At 43.4% G+C, this 14,048-nt stretch overlaps 1 protein-coding gene across 1 annotated transcript in view; it reads right to left on the bottom strand.

Moving 5' to 3' along the window:
• LOC106653745 (serine-rich adhesin for platelets-like) overlaps positions 1-14,048 on the bottom strand; it is a 127,930-nt gene that overhangs the window by 98,944 nt on the left and 14,938 nt on the right. The gene's annotated exons all lie outside the window — the stretch shown is intronic.

The following is a 14,048-nucleotide window of genomic DNA, read 5'->3' as shown; positions in this document are numbered from 1 at the left end:
CAAAATATCGGCGTCTAAATATGCATAAATAAATAGTCGGTAATTAATCAACGCGCGGACTGAATTATGCGTTGCATACCGCGCGAGATGTTTAATACCGAGTCGTGCAGTGCGCGGTAGCCGCACGCCGTAAACACTCGCCTCCGAGCCGAGGCCCGCATCGCATGCATCCCCTTCGCGCGCCGATCGTATGAGTTCTCCTAATCCAGACTCCGACGCGATTGCGCTCGTTCTTCAAGTTCAATGCCTCGCGCTCTCGCTGTATGATAGAGGGAGAGAAGCCCGGTTATGCAGCAGCAGCACGGACCGCGTTATAATATAATACGAAATGATTCGTGAGTAACGGTCCCAGAGCCCGAAACATTAATCAATCGATCGAGCTCGCGAGCGAGCGGCCCATATTATAACTATCTCTCTTTTCTCTCTCTCTCTCCCACGCGGTGAATTTATATCGTCGGTCGTTAGGAAGGAATTACTCGGAGTATTATTGGCAAACTATTGGCTGCTGATTTAGCTCGATGCGAAAATAATAATTCCGCATAACCGTCGTATCGTTGTGTTTTATAAGAAATTTAATTTCCCAACGAGTTCGCGGTAGTACACGAGCATAATATGTGGTCAATTCTATGAAAAATCCTTAAAATTCAAATCTACGATTGTGATTCAAATTAATAATCCATTGTTAGAAAAATGTTTATTAGACTAATTAGACATAAGATACATAATGTTATTTCTTCATTGACATAATTATAATGACCTAGTCTTGCTTTGTTACATTGATAAACTCGAAATGATTGTCGAGAAAAATTTGCGAAGAGCATATCGAGTTGTGCCTGTTGTTTATGTAGAGCGTCGCGTGTATGACCTTTCCATGTCGCCCGGCCCGCGGTGTTTTGTCGCACACACCTTATAATAGCGCTGCACTACACGGAGAGTTGTAGTGTCGAGCCAGTCGCACATAACCTGGAATTTTTAGCAGACACAGTTTTCCAAAATATAGCGATCACAGCACATAGCAGTCCTCGCCAGTATTTTCATGAACAGTTGATTTGATGTGTGAAATCATCTCAGAGAGATTGATCCTAGACAAAATTCTAAGTAAAAAGTATGGAATCCAGTGATAATCTTAATTTTGCTTGTGTAAGAGTTAAAGAGGAACCTATTGATGCGCCGTTTATTGAAAATAATGATGAATTGAGTGACGAGAAACCTGATTTCAAAAACTTTCGGCTCTTACCGTTTCCACAAGGAAAATCAGTAAGTGTTCATAATTATCTTCAAGTAACTCGTGTTGCAATTTTATGAAACTTTTATTTAATTTTTCAACAGACTCTTATCCTTCCAAAATGTGAAGAAATTCATGAAAATAAACTTGATGACGAAGTGGAAATAGTTGTTGAATGTGAAGATGTGAAATCCAATATTGATTTATCAGTAGTTAAAAAAATTGACGATGATTCGCTAGACCACTTGTGGAATGTAAAAGATAGCAATGGTTCTGAATCTCAAAACAATATTGAAATAGAAACTACGGGGGAAGCGAAACAAGAATTTTCTGGTGGCGCCGCAGCAGATTTAGATTTGAATTTCGACTGTGCACTTGTCGAACAAAATAATAAAAGGAGAAGTACAAACAAATTGAACGATCAACGTAACCTCAAAAAAAACATCGATAAGTTGCATAATGATAAAGCCCACGGATGTGAAATATGCGGAAAGAAATTGTCATCAAAGGGTCATCTCAAAGTCCACATTCAAACATTGCACAATGGTGTTAGGCATACATGCGATATTTGCGGAAAGAAATTCTCAACAAATAGTAATCTCAAAATACATATCAAAAGCACGCATAACGGTGTCCTTCATACATGCGATTCATGCGGAAAGACATTTCAAACTATGAGAAGTCTCAAAATCCACATTAATGCGGCACATAATTATGTCACTTATTCATGCGACACATGCGAAAAGTCATATTCGTACAAGTATCATCTCAAAACCCATATCGATACAGTCCATGGTGGCATCAAAAAAGCATGTGATATATGCGGAAAGGAATTTGCAAATTGGGGTAATCTCAAAAAACATATCAGTGAGTTACATAATAAAGTCAGATACGCATGTGTTACATGCGGAAAGACATATGTACGAGAAGTTTATCTCAAAACTCACATTGACGCAGTTCATAATGGTATCAAAAATGAATGCGATATGTGCGGAAAGAAATTTGCCGGACAGGGAAATCTCAAAGCCCATATTAATACGTTGCATCATGACGTTAAGTATACATGTGATATTTGCAAAAAGACCTTCACGACGAAGAATTATCTCAAAGTTCACATTGATTCAGTGCACAATTGTATCACTCATGTATGTGATATATGCGGAAAGAAATTTGCATTTGAGGCTAATCTCAAAAAACATATCAGTGAGTTACATAATAAAGTCAGATATGCATGTGTTACATGCGGAAAGACATATGTACGAGAAGTTTATCTCAAAACTCACATTGACGCAGTTCATAATGGTATCAAAAATGAATGCGATATGTGCGGAAAGAAATTTGCCGGACAGGGAAATCTCAAAGCCCATATTAATACGTTGCATTATGACGTCAAGTATACATGCGATATTTGCAAAAAGACCTTCACGACGAAGAGTTATCTCAAAGTTCACATTGATTCAGTGCACAATTGTATCACTCATGTATGTGATATATGCGGAAAGAAATTTTCATTTGAGGCTAATCTCAAAAAACACATCAATAAGTTGCATAGTAATGTCAAATATGCATGCGTCACACGTGGAAAGACATATGCACAAAAAGGTTATCTCAAAACCCACATCGACTCAGTTCATAATGGTATCACAAATGAATACGATTTGTGCAGAAAGAAATTTTGGTACACGGAGGAATCTCAAAGTCCATATTAATACGATGCATAATGATGTCACTTATGCTTGCGATACATGCAGTAACACATATAAATAAAAAAAACCTATCTTTAAGCTCACATTGAGTTAGTGCATCAATTACCCGTTACAATTTATTGAATGGATAAAAGTGAATTTGTGTTTGGATGACTAATATCAATTTTTCTCATTCTGTAAAAACATTATTAATTTTCAAGCTAATAAAATGATAATTTCCTCAATTTTGTAATGTTAGACTTTTTAGCGTGCTTCGATCGCCCCAATTTTCCTCGTTTTTTTGTCATTTTCTCACGTTTCTGGAACTTCGATCCTTTGTGAATATCAAGTGACAACAATTTCAATCGCGATTATGGTCTCGAATTTTAAGAATTTTTTTAAAGCATTGCTCAAAGAGAAACAATCTTCTACGACACAACTCGAAACTCTATTTCTCGACACCTTGCCGGGTGCACATATGATCATGATTCGCTCGTTATAAATACGATGCATATAAGTGTGGTCGCGCGTCAAAAGCATAGTCACGACCCAAGTTGCGCCGTATGCACACGAGGTGTACTACGAGAGGAGGCATCATCTCTCATATAGGCTCTCTCTCTCTCTTTCTCTCTCCGTATGTGTATAATATTCAACGTGACTTTATACTCGTATTATATGTATCATAGATCACACTTACACAGCTGCACTCGGATCGTATGTATATGATGCAGCATTATACAGTGGCTGGGGCCACAACTCATATATGCAACGTACACCACATAGAGAAGGACGAGGCGCGAGAGAGCAATCGCCAAGGAGAGAAAAGCGTTATTATCTCGAATTCACAGTGTGCACCCGATGGCTCTCCCGAAGTCTGCTGTTGCTGCTGCTGCACAGCTCACGAGTAGCGCGCGATAAGCTCCTGCCTATGCACGGGCACTGGTGTGCACTTCACAATTATCATCACCTCCTCGCTATATAGCGTCTCGGCTGGGTATATACAGGGTGCGACAAAAGTATGGAAACCCCTGGAAATATCGCAGAGTATTCGTTAAAAAAAAATCAAAGACCCTATATCGGACGTATTTTTCGACGAGGAATCCGATGGTGACCTTGAATTTGACCTTGAACATAACCTTAAAGCTGCAGCGACTCAAAAATCAATTTTTCAAATGTAACCCCCATTTTTTATTGCAGATTTGAAAAGAGCGAAAAATTTCACGTCAAAATGTATGTTTTGTTTTTTTTAAAGACCATTTTAAGGGTGCTACAGGCTCAAATAAAACCCCGATTTAACCTAACATTAAGCTCGAAAGAACTTCATTTTCTAACTGTAGCGCCCCCAAAAATGGTCTTTACAAAAAAAAACAAAACATACATTTTAACGTGAAATTTTCCGCTCTTTTCAAATCTGCAATAAAAAATGGGGGTTACATTTGAAAAATTGATTTTTGAGTCGCTGCAGCTTTGAGGTTATGTTTAAGGTCAAATTCAAGGTCACCATCGGATTCCTCGTCGAAAAATACGTCGGATATAGGGTCTTTGATTTTTTTTTAACGAATATTCTGCGATATTTCCAGGGGTTTCCATACTTTTGTCGCACCCTGTATATGCGCTATATATAAGTACGCGCGATCGCGGGCCGTTATATACATACAGGATTATACGCTTTATAACGAGCCTCGAAAGGAGCTATACACACGAGGAGGAAGGAGGAGGAGGAGTGCAACATTTAGAATGCAGCGAGCAAGCAGCAACCGCACACGTACACATCTACAATACGTACAGTTGCATCGTATCATATCGCGAATAGAATAATACATGCGGCGAAGAAAGCTCAGGCGAGATGCGCGCCGTGTATGTATTGTAAATTTAGCCCCGAGAGGAAAAAAATATAACTTCTATTCAGCTGCTGCTGCTGCTGCTGTGTACTCGGATTGCCCGCGAGTCCGCTTCAGTTTCTAATATAAAGTACTTTTCATTGTTTAAACTATATTATATACGTATGAAAGACGGATATACACCGGAGCGGAGGACGTTGCGCGATCGTGATATACACCCCCCGCGAGACTGCCGAGCTTGTCTAACCGACGCAGCAGCAGCAGCAACGGCAGAGAGATGCGCGTTGAAACGTTGATAAGTATAAGCTCTCATTGTATAATAGTCGAGCGTATACCGCAACGATCGGATTTATGCCTGGAAATATAGTAATTATTATGTACACGTCGGATGTATGTATAACGCGTTATTTTTTCTCGAAACTGTCGAAAACGAGGCGCGATACTCTCCGTCTCGACTCACGATTTAGTCGTTAAAATTGCTGAGCCGCTAGACAGGGTGTGTTGCGGCAGGGTCGAGCTTTTGTTTTGTTTTATTTTTTTCAAATTCGATTGATAATGCTGAAACGATTATCGAATGGGCGGAAAAAAATTAAACAATAACGGGCAGATCTTACGATTATAATTATAACTCAGCGAGTAAGAAAACTTTCTCATGCCCACGATACGAATTCGGTTGTTTCTTCATCGATAGCGAGATCTAGCAAGTGTTTATTCGAATTTGCGCATAAATATATCGCAGTTGCCTTAGTAGAAATGCTCGACATAATAGCTCAATTGTCAAAATATTTACTTTCTGCTGTAAACCCAACATATGACTTTTTTGTATTGCTTTTAATGGCATGGAAATGGCAATTAAAGCGTTTAAAAAAATTCATATCAGTTTTCAACCGAATACGTTAGTACCACTTTGAGCATCCAACTCTAGATGGCGAGCACCTTTATGTATAAAAATCTACAAGTGGCAAGATCAATATAATTGCTTAAGTCAAGGTACGGTTTTAAATAAAATATCCAATTGAATATAAATTACCGAAGAAACCCGCTTTTAGGCAAAAACAGAAATGCCTAAGATTTTAGGGCATGCCCGCAAAAATATATGAACTTTCTAAATCTTAGGCATTGCCCGCAATGCCTACAATTTTTTAGACAAAACCCGGAAAGCCTAAACAATTTTTGGCATGACTGTGAGCTAATAATTTTTAGTAAAAAATCAATGTAAAGTGAAAAAATACGTATAAATACAAAAGCTTATATCACTTTGAGCATCCCCCACTAGATGGCGAACACTTTTATCTAGTAAATCTGCAATTGGTAAAGTCAACATAATTGTATAAGTCAAAGTAGGATGGTTAACTTCAACGTCCTATTCTGGTTCTTTTGGATTTTTTATACATATCTGAGAAATTTTTGTGTTAACCAAAAACTATTCATTATACGTTGAACATTCTTATCAACGCGAGAACTCTACATAATAGGAATTTACGATGTATAAAGCGTATGTTGGCCGATGTTCACCCTATACCTGTGGCCCTTCAAACATCAATAAATCACAAATTGGTTCATACATAAAAGGGGAAAAAAGTTTTACGCGCCACATCGATGTCGATGCTCGATACATACGGGCATGTACACACGCGTATGCAGTGCTTGCAGCGCACGTTTATACATACATATACCACAATATGCACAAAAAGCTCTTTGGATCTTTATGTAAATACTCGCTCCGTACGCAGGACGCAGCTCGGTCTCTCGCGCACGCGTATCGGGATACGCATAGTTCGAATATACGCGCGGGTATATGTATACTTACGCAGGTGTCAAAGAAAAAGTAACAACCCTCTGCGCGCGCACACACACACACGGGCGGCTCGATCCTCATCACCACGCAGCAGAAGCAGTATCCGCACGAGAATACATATATATCGTAACGACCGATCGCCATGGTGATATTATACGGACTCTCAATTGCGAGCCGGGGGATTTATACCCACCGTGGTAGTCGTCGTCGTAGTCGCTCGGTGTGTGCGTGTATATTGAAAGAAAGATAAGTAGGTAAAAGGCCCTGTACACACACTCTTTCTCTCTCTCTCTCTCTCTCTCCTCTTTTACCAGTAATGTGCTGCTCGCGCGCGCGCTCGCAAGATGCAGACAAGGCAACTTTATCCTTTCCATAAAGTAGCAGCAGCAGCAGCAGCCGATCAGGCATGTGTACTATGTCGCGCTGAAGAAGTGCCAGTCTTTAAAAATGGCAACAAGTAAGGGAGAACGAAGCTACTTGTGGCTTGGAGTCTCTCTCTCAGCCTACCTACCTACGTGTGTGTGTCTGTGTGTGTGTTCGTGTACATACACCGCCGTACTTGCAGCACACAGTACTTCGCGAGCTGCTGTTGCTCTAAACTCTCTACCTTTTTCAGTTCGGCTACGATGATAGCCTGCAGCAGCAAGCATGGCAGCAGCAGCAGAAGCAGCGGCCTCATTAAAAGGGGAAGCTTTTGAAATTCTATAAGCGGCCTTTTTTTTCTCTTTCCTCTCTCTCTCTTCCTTTTTTTCTCTCTCTCTCATTTTTCTTTAAACTTCCCTCCGCTCGCGCGCGTTAAATCGCGTCGGATACATACACACACGTAAACACACGCGTACTGTATACTGCAGGATCGGCGAAACTGTGTGCAAGCGCGCAGGGAGAGAAGAAGAACGTGTTGGCGCGATAACAGAAATAATCTATTTTTGAAGCGCGCGCCTTTGAGAAAATCTCCGCATTTTTCTCTCTTTCGATGCTTCGCATACATATACACATACACGCACGCGGGGAGAGAGATCTCTGAGAAAACGCACACACGCCGATCGCTGCTTTACTCCTTGTGTGTGTGTGTATGTGTGTGTGTAATTCAAGCTTTTACGACGTGCTCGCTCGCGCGCACGCGGCAGCTTATGCACATATCCTCTCCTATACACACTGAAGCGGGATATGAACGTGATTATTGCGAAGCTACGCGTAGTTCGTTACCTACATTATTACATGCGTCTCAATACACATGGTCGACGAGACGAGACGACTATATACGCATTCGACTTCGTCGTACACGTAGTTTTTCGTTTCGCGAGAAAATCAAAGAGAACGAAGAGCGAAGGGAAGGGGGGAGGAGGGATTTAATGATTTAATAAAGCGTAATCGCCGTCGTATACACGCGATTATGGTACAGTTTTATTCTGGCGAGACTACCTCGATCGTGTAGTCGCGGCTCGCGCGCGCTTAAGTGAATCCCATCGACGTGTCATTATTTATATATGCAAGCGCAGAGATATTTGTACGTATACGCAGAGCCTGAAATGTTTAATGTCTGTGTGCGCGAGCCCCGTGTCAAGCTCGCATTATGTACACTATAAAATGATATTATGAATCATGGCGCGCGAAGGCGACATATAAGTATCGAGACTCGAAAAATCAAGTAGTTTTTCTTGATGATCCTTTTTTTCGTCGTCGTGTGTGAAATAAAGTGGATTTCTCGCGCGCCAGTCTCAGTCTGCACTGCTAAGAGCTTTTCGCGGGCCCTATACATATGCTCTTCGACGCGTACAGTATGTATATATACGAGTACCGAGAGAGAGAGTAGTAAGAGCTGTACTACCATACGTGTTCAAGGTTAATTGACACTCGTATAATACAGATTGATGCCTTTTGTCGGTAGTTTAAGGTCCCCATATTACTTACTGTAAAAGCGTCATGTATTTCGCGCGACTTTATGCCACGACGTGCACGCGTCCGTTTATGCATATCTCTTATACTGCGCACGCGAGGACTATACAACACGGGAGGGCGAGTTCACTCGGCGGCGGCGGCGGCGGTGCGCGGCTATTGCACAAGTATAAATCATTTACACCAAGCCATATTACGCGCTGTTTAAGCGTGAAAAAAGGCCCCGCACCAGCCCGCGCGAGACCTCCAACACCCCCGAGCAGCAGCAGCACGAACTCAGAGAGTACATTTACTCGTCTATAAAATATCCTCGACTGCAGTAAACGATACTCTCTCTCTCTCTCAGCTCGATAGATTTTAAAGCTGCTGCTGCTGTGGCGGCAACAGCAATTCGCACACTCACACACATATATAAATGCTTGTAATACAAGTAGGTAGTAGTAGTGAGTGCAGCATGTGTGTATATGTGTGTGGCGAGGGCAAAAAGTCGGCACAGGCTTTTTTCGCGCTTAGGCCGGATTTACGACGATCCTCGAGGCTTTGCCGCGCTCGAGCGCGCGAGCGGCTCTCTTAATGAGACGCACGTGTGCGTATGTGCGGCCGCCGCCGCCGCTGCTCTCTGTTGCACTCGCTCGCGCGCGCGAAAGATATCAATCAAGCCGAAGCCGCAACAAGAGAAGAAGTGGTAAAAGAGTTGATACGTATAAACGCGCGATGATGCCACCTGTATGTGTGTGTAAGGTCAATTCGTTTATATACCGATTATTGTACTGTAGCGCGAAAATAGCACCGAGTTCTGTACTGCTGCTGTAGTATATATACGAGGGCGAAGGGGGATAATTTTTTTCAGGTATTGGAACATAAACGGATATATAAGAGAGATAGAGGAAAAGATGAGGATTGGAATTCGGTGTCGATCGTACGCTTGTGTAAGCTTACTCACGAGCTTATTTTGAAAAATAAAATTCGGTAAATCATCGCTCGCCTAATTAGAGTCCGCCAGCGCGTCAAAGCTCCCGCGAGTATTTTCTCATGTCGAATCGTGCGTACACGCATACATCGAGTGCACAAACGACAAAGTGTATACCGAGGGTAAATTTGTGACGTCTAAACTTTCGAAGGCTCGGGGATATTATAGAGCTGCTTATTTTCGACGCGCCCGACAGGTACACACGCACGACGAAAGGGAGAAAACGAGCAAAAAGTGTAACGAGTAGTCGCGCCCTGCGCACCTCGCGAGCTTGCGTCAGGATCATCACGCGTTTGGAATTATTCGGGTGCACCCGAAAAACGATCGCGAGGTGCGCGGGGCTGCTGCTGCTGCGTCGTCGTGAGAACACACGATGTAATGCACGACTACTAATTGGACCACCTCTCACGGATCTTTTTCGACTCGTGCGCGGTGCTAAAAAAGCTGCCCCTATTGCTGCTGTGCACGAGCAACACATAGACGATCTATATTTTGGACTTTTTTTACGAGACTTTTCCTTGCGCATAGGTCGATGGTCGCACTATACTACGCAGAGTCTCTCCGACTCCTATCAAAATTGACACGATCGCGAGGAATCCATTTGTCTCGCTTCTCTTTCTTTCTCTCTCTCTCTCTCCTTCAGCGTCGGACTTTGAAGATCGCCGCACGATATATGCATCGTGTGTGTGTATATATAGCTTGATATATATAAACGTGTCAGTCATTATGACGGCGGCGGATGAGGGGGGTTGTTGCTGCACGCGTATGTGTGTGTATACGAGCCGAGCCTAATTGTGCCTCGCGCGTATACTCAGCTAATGTCGGCGGATCGATTACGTACACACACACACACACACACACACACATACACAGTCGACTCCTTGACAAATGAACGGCAGCCTATTATACTATTATCCAACGAGCTTCATCCCATTGTCGTTCGTAATATGTACAGCCTCGAGTACACGTATATACGATGGCAACTTCGAAAATGAAGCTATAATAACATAAAAGCCTCCCCCCCACTACTCGAGATTAACACGTCGCGCGAGTTTATAATGCACAAACGGAACTGAACCCGATATTGTTTGCCGCGCGACTTTTTCTTTCTCTCTTTCTTTTTTTTTGTCCTTATCGACGATCTATATAATACCGCAACGCGTGTCAAAAGACGTGTATATAAATATTAAAGAAAAATATACGCGCGTGTACGTGTGTGTCTGTGTCTGTGTATCGACGCCGTGAAAAAGTGCACTCGATGGCTCATAATTCGCGGCCCGATACACATGCGCGTGAGCTGGGACACGCTTTTTGCGATACGATCGCGTCATTCGCGCGCTACACCCGATCTTTCGTCGCAGCAGCAGCAGCAGCAGCAGTGGCAGCAGTGGCACAATAATACCGGAACATGTTTATACTTTTGCGTGCCACGTTTGAATTTCTAGGGAGAGCCAGAGAGAGAGAGGCTGGACACGGGCCTTGAGATAGGAGAAAAGCGATAAAAAGTGCACGCAGCCGGTCGTGTGGTGTAAAAGAGTCGATTGGTAATTTTACGACGCCCAGAGAGAGAGAGAGAGAGAAAGAAAAGGTCAACCCTTCCAATTTTTTTTTACTCGTGCATCATACACCTTTGTCGAAGGAAGAATATGAGAAATTTTTCAAAGGAGAAGAAACGGAAATGAAAGTGCTATTGCGTGCGCGCACCGGTCCGCATTGTGTTTACCGATCTCCACTGCGCGCGACTCCCGGGCCGCGCGGCCGCTTTCTTTTGGATTTATGTATCGTTCTGTTCTTTCGCGAGAGGTGTGCGCGCGACGACAAGTATACGGTTTTTTTTACTTCGGTTAAATTAATATTTAACCTTCGGAGCTCGTGCGCGCCCCGATGTTTGAAAAAGAGAAATGCTGCCATTTGCTACAATGCCCGAGCGTTTGATGTATGAAAAAAGCTCAAACTATATACACATAGCGTCGCGAACATAGTGCGCGGTGATATGATAAATCGTTGTAAAAATATTTTTAAGAAAATGTACACACCATCTTTAATTGTTCATTGATAACTTTATGAAATTGATACTCGGACGTCGAATGTATTTACAGGATATCGCGATCTCCTGATAAAAAAAAGTAAAAGTTTGTCCTGTGCGCGATCCGTAAATTTCGTACGTCTCGTTGACTCTGTATCTATACGTGTCGGGTTGAAAAAAATTACCACTTGCAAAGAGAGAGAGGTATGTTTCATCGTGTTTTTTGAAGCTTTTTTTTCGTTAATTTAGAGTCTCCGCGCGAGAAGCATGGCTCTGGAGTCTCGACTATTTTGTATCTACTAATTGGAACGGATCACATGCAGTCGAGCTTCCACCTCGAGAGAAAGAGAGAGAACACACTGCAGCAACGCCTTCTTTCTTCGTATTAATTTTTTTTTTCTTACTTTTCTCCTTATACCCGCTCCATGCGTGCGTCGCTAATGCAACGAGATCCTCCTCTCCGGCACTCGCGAGTTTCACTTATTGTTCTAAATGAAAGATCGCACGAGCTCGAGGCCCGGCTTCGACGGAGAGGGGGTATATAATACACGAAGGATCGGACTAATGAGGCTTGTCATTTTTGGCTGCAAGCGCGATCCTCGCGACTCTGAAGCTGCTGCAGCGGCTCTTGATGGAATGCGATACACGCACACACATACACATACACACTGGGGAACTCGCGCGCGAGTATAAAACGCATTGCGCTCTATACACGTACGAGCGCGCGAGATTTATCGTTCATAAAAGCCAAGAGACTTGAAGTATTATCCTTGCGCGCGCGCGCTCGGGCTTTTGCGATGAGAGCTTGATGAGACTTGAAAAGTTTTCATCGTTCTCGGACTCATTGCGATGGACGCGTTTGATAGTTTTGACTCTAGCGGCACGACGCGCTCGTGCTGCTATGCTTTGTTGACTGCGTACATAGGATATAATATATTACGTAAATATAAAGCAAGTGTTGATCATTGTAAAATATAGACGAGTTGTGCGAGGACTATTACGTGCGCGATCTACGCAGCTTTGCAAATATATCATTGTGGAAGGAAGGATGATGCACGAGCGATGACGAAATAGCATACAAAGTTATCATTCGTATAAGAACCTATCGAAACCCACGCGATATCGATGTCCGACATCCGTGCCCCGATGTATCCTGAATCCAGAAAAGCAGAAGCAACTCGCTCGCTCGCTCGCGACCTTAAAGTGTACATCACGTATACGCAAACGTAAATATCGTCCTCGCGAGAGGCTCCACTCGATGACAATCGAGCCAAAGATATTCGATTGTGTCCGGTACGTATACATATACAGTGTTATACCGCGGTGGCGTGTCGAGCACATATACATATAACAACACTGTTTGCGTCCGTTGTCCGTATACATAATCCCGTTATGCATTACTTTGGACGCTGCTCCGCTCTGCTCCGCTCGGGCGCAAACTGCACTCGGACTCGGGCTCGCTTCGCCCCGTGTATATCGTTTATCATTGCTCGATCATCATCGTATATATATCTGTGTGTGTGTGTGTGTGTGCGAGTACAGAGAAAGAAAGAGAGTCCGCAGCAGCAGCAGCAGTCGACGGCAGATACGCACTCTTCTTAGCGATCGTCGTCACTCTGCTGCTCGCAGCGCGAGGATTCGACCCCGAAAAATCAGGATAAACGAGTTTGCTCTTTGCTTTTTTGAGTTGTTGCCGTTCTCGAAGTTGCGCGGAGTCGCGCGCACGTATATGTACACGGTACTCGCGCGAAGCGTGCACACACGGCCAATCTTCTCTCCTCCTCCTCGGAGCATAGCTCGGGCGGCGATACATTCAATGCTGCTCACACACACACATATATAAGTGCGAAGATTCGATCCAAAGAAAGACTTGGAAGGTGGAGGATACAATTGTTGTTGCCTCGCGAGTCTCGAGACTCTCCGATATTCGTCGTCGTCGTCGTCTAAATTGAGCTCGCGAGCGCGCGCGCGAAAAGCCTCGATCGATGACTCTGCTCGATCTCTCATTATGCTGGATGACGAGCAGCGAAGCTCTCTATAGAAAACTGATTCGCTTGTCATATACAGCCGCCGCAGCTCTCAGAAATTCGCTGAAAGTGTTTTGTTCCGTTTTCACCTTCTATATACCGTAGCGAAAATATGTATGTACCACAGCATCGCAGCCTCTGCCGCAGCCGCCGCATTGTTGCGTTGTACCTTTTGAGGGCTGAGAGAGAGAGAGAGACAGGGTGTGCAAGACTTTCACTGCTGTGTTGCACATACGCAGTTATAAATGCAGTTTTTCTTCAAAGGATTTTTACGTTATTATCATCTCATATACGCATATGTGCAACTTGCAAATACCACGATGTATATAATGATACGCGCCACGTACGTACGCACGTAATCGGCCAAATAGCAATTATAAATTTCTCTTAATTTAGTGCCGCTCTTGCGCGCGTCCGTCGGTCGAAAACTGCATACAAACACACTCGGAGCGAATGTATGTATATAAGTGCTCTCCGCAGCGCAATAAGTCGCTCTGGTACTGCTGCTGCTGCTGCAGCAGCAACAAGCCATCATTGGGTCAGTGTACTAGTTGCAGCTTATATAGCTCTCTGCGAGTCT

This window comes from Trichogramma pretiosum, unplaced genomic scaffold (genome assembly GCF_000599845.2).
Source record: "Trichogramma pretiosum strain Unisexual culture from Peru unplaced genomic scaffold, Tpre_2.0 scaffold21, whole genome shotgun sequence".
Lineage (NCBI taxonomy): Eukaryota > Metazoa > Arthropoda > Insecta > Hymenoptera > Trichogrammatidae > Trichogramma > Trichogramma pretiosum.
This window is presented reverse-complemented; position numbering and strand designations above follow the sequence as displayed.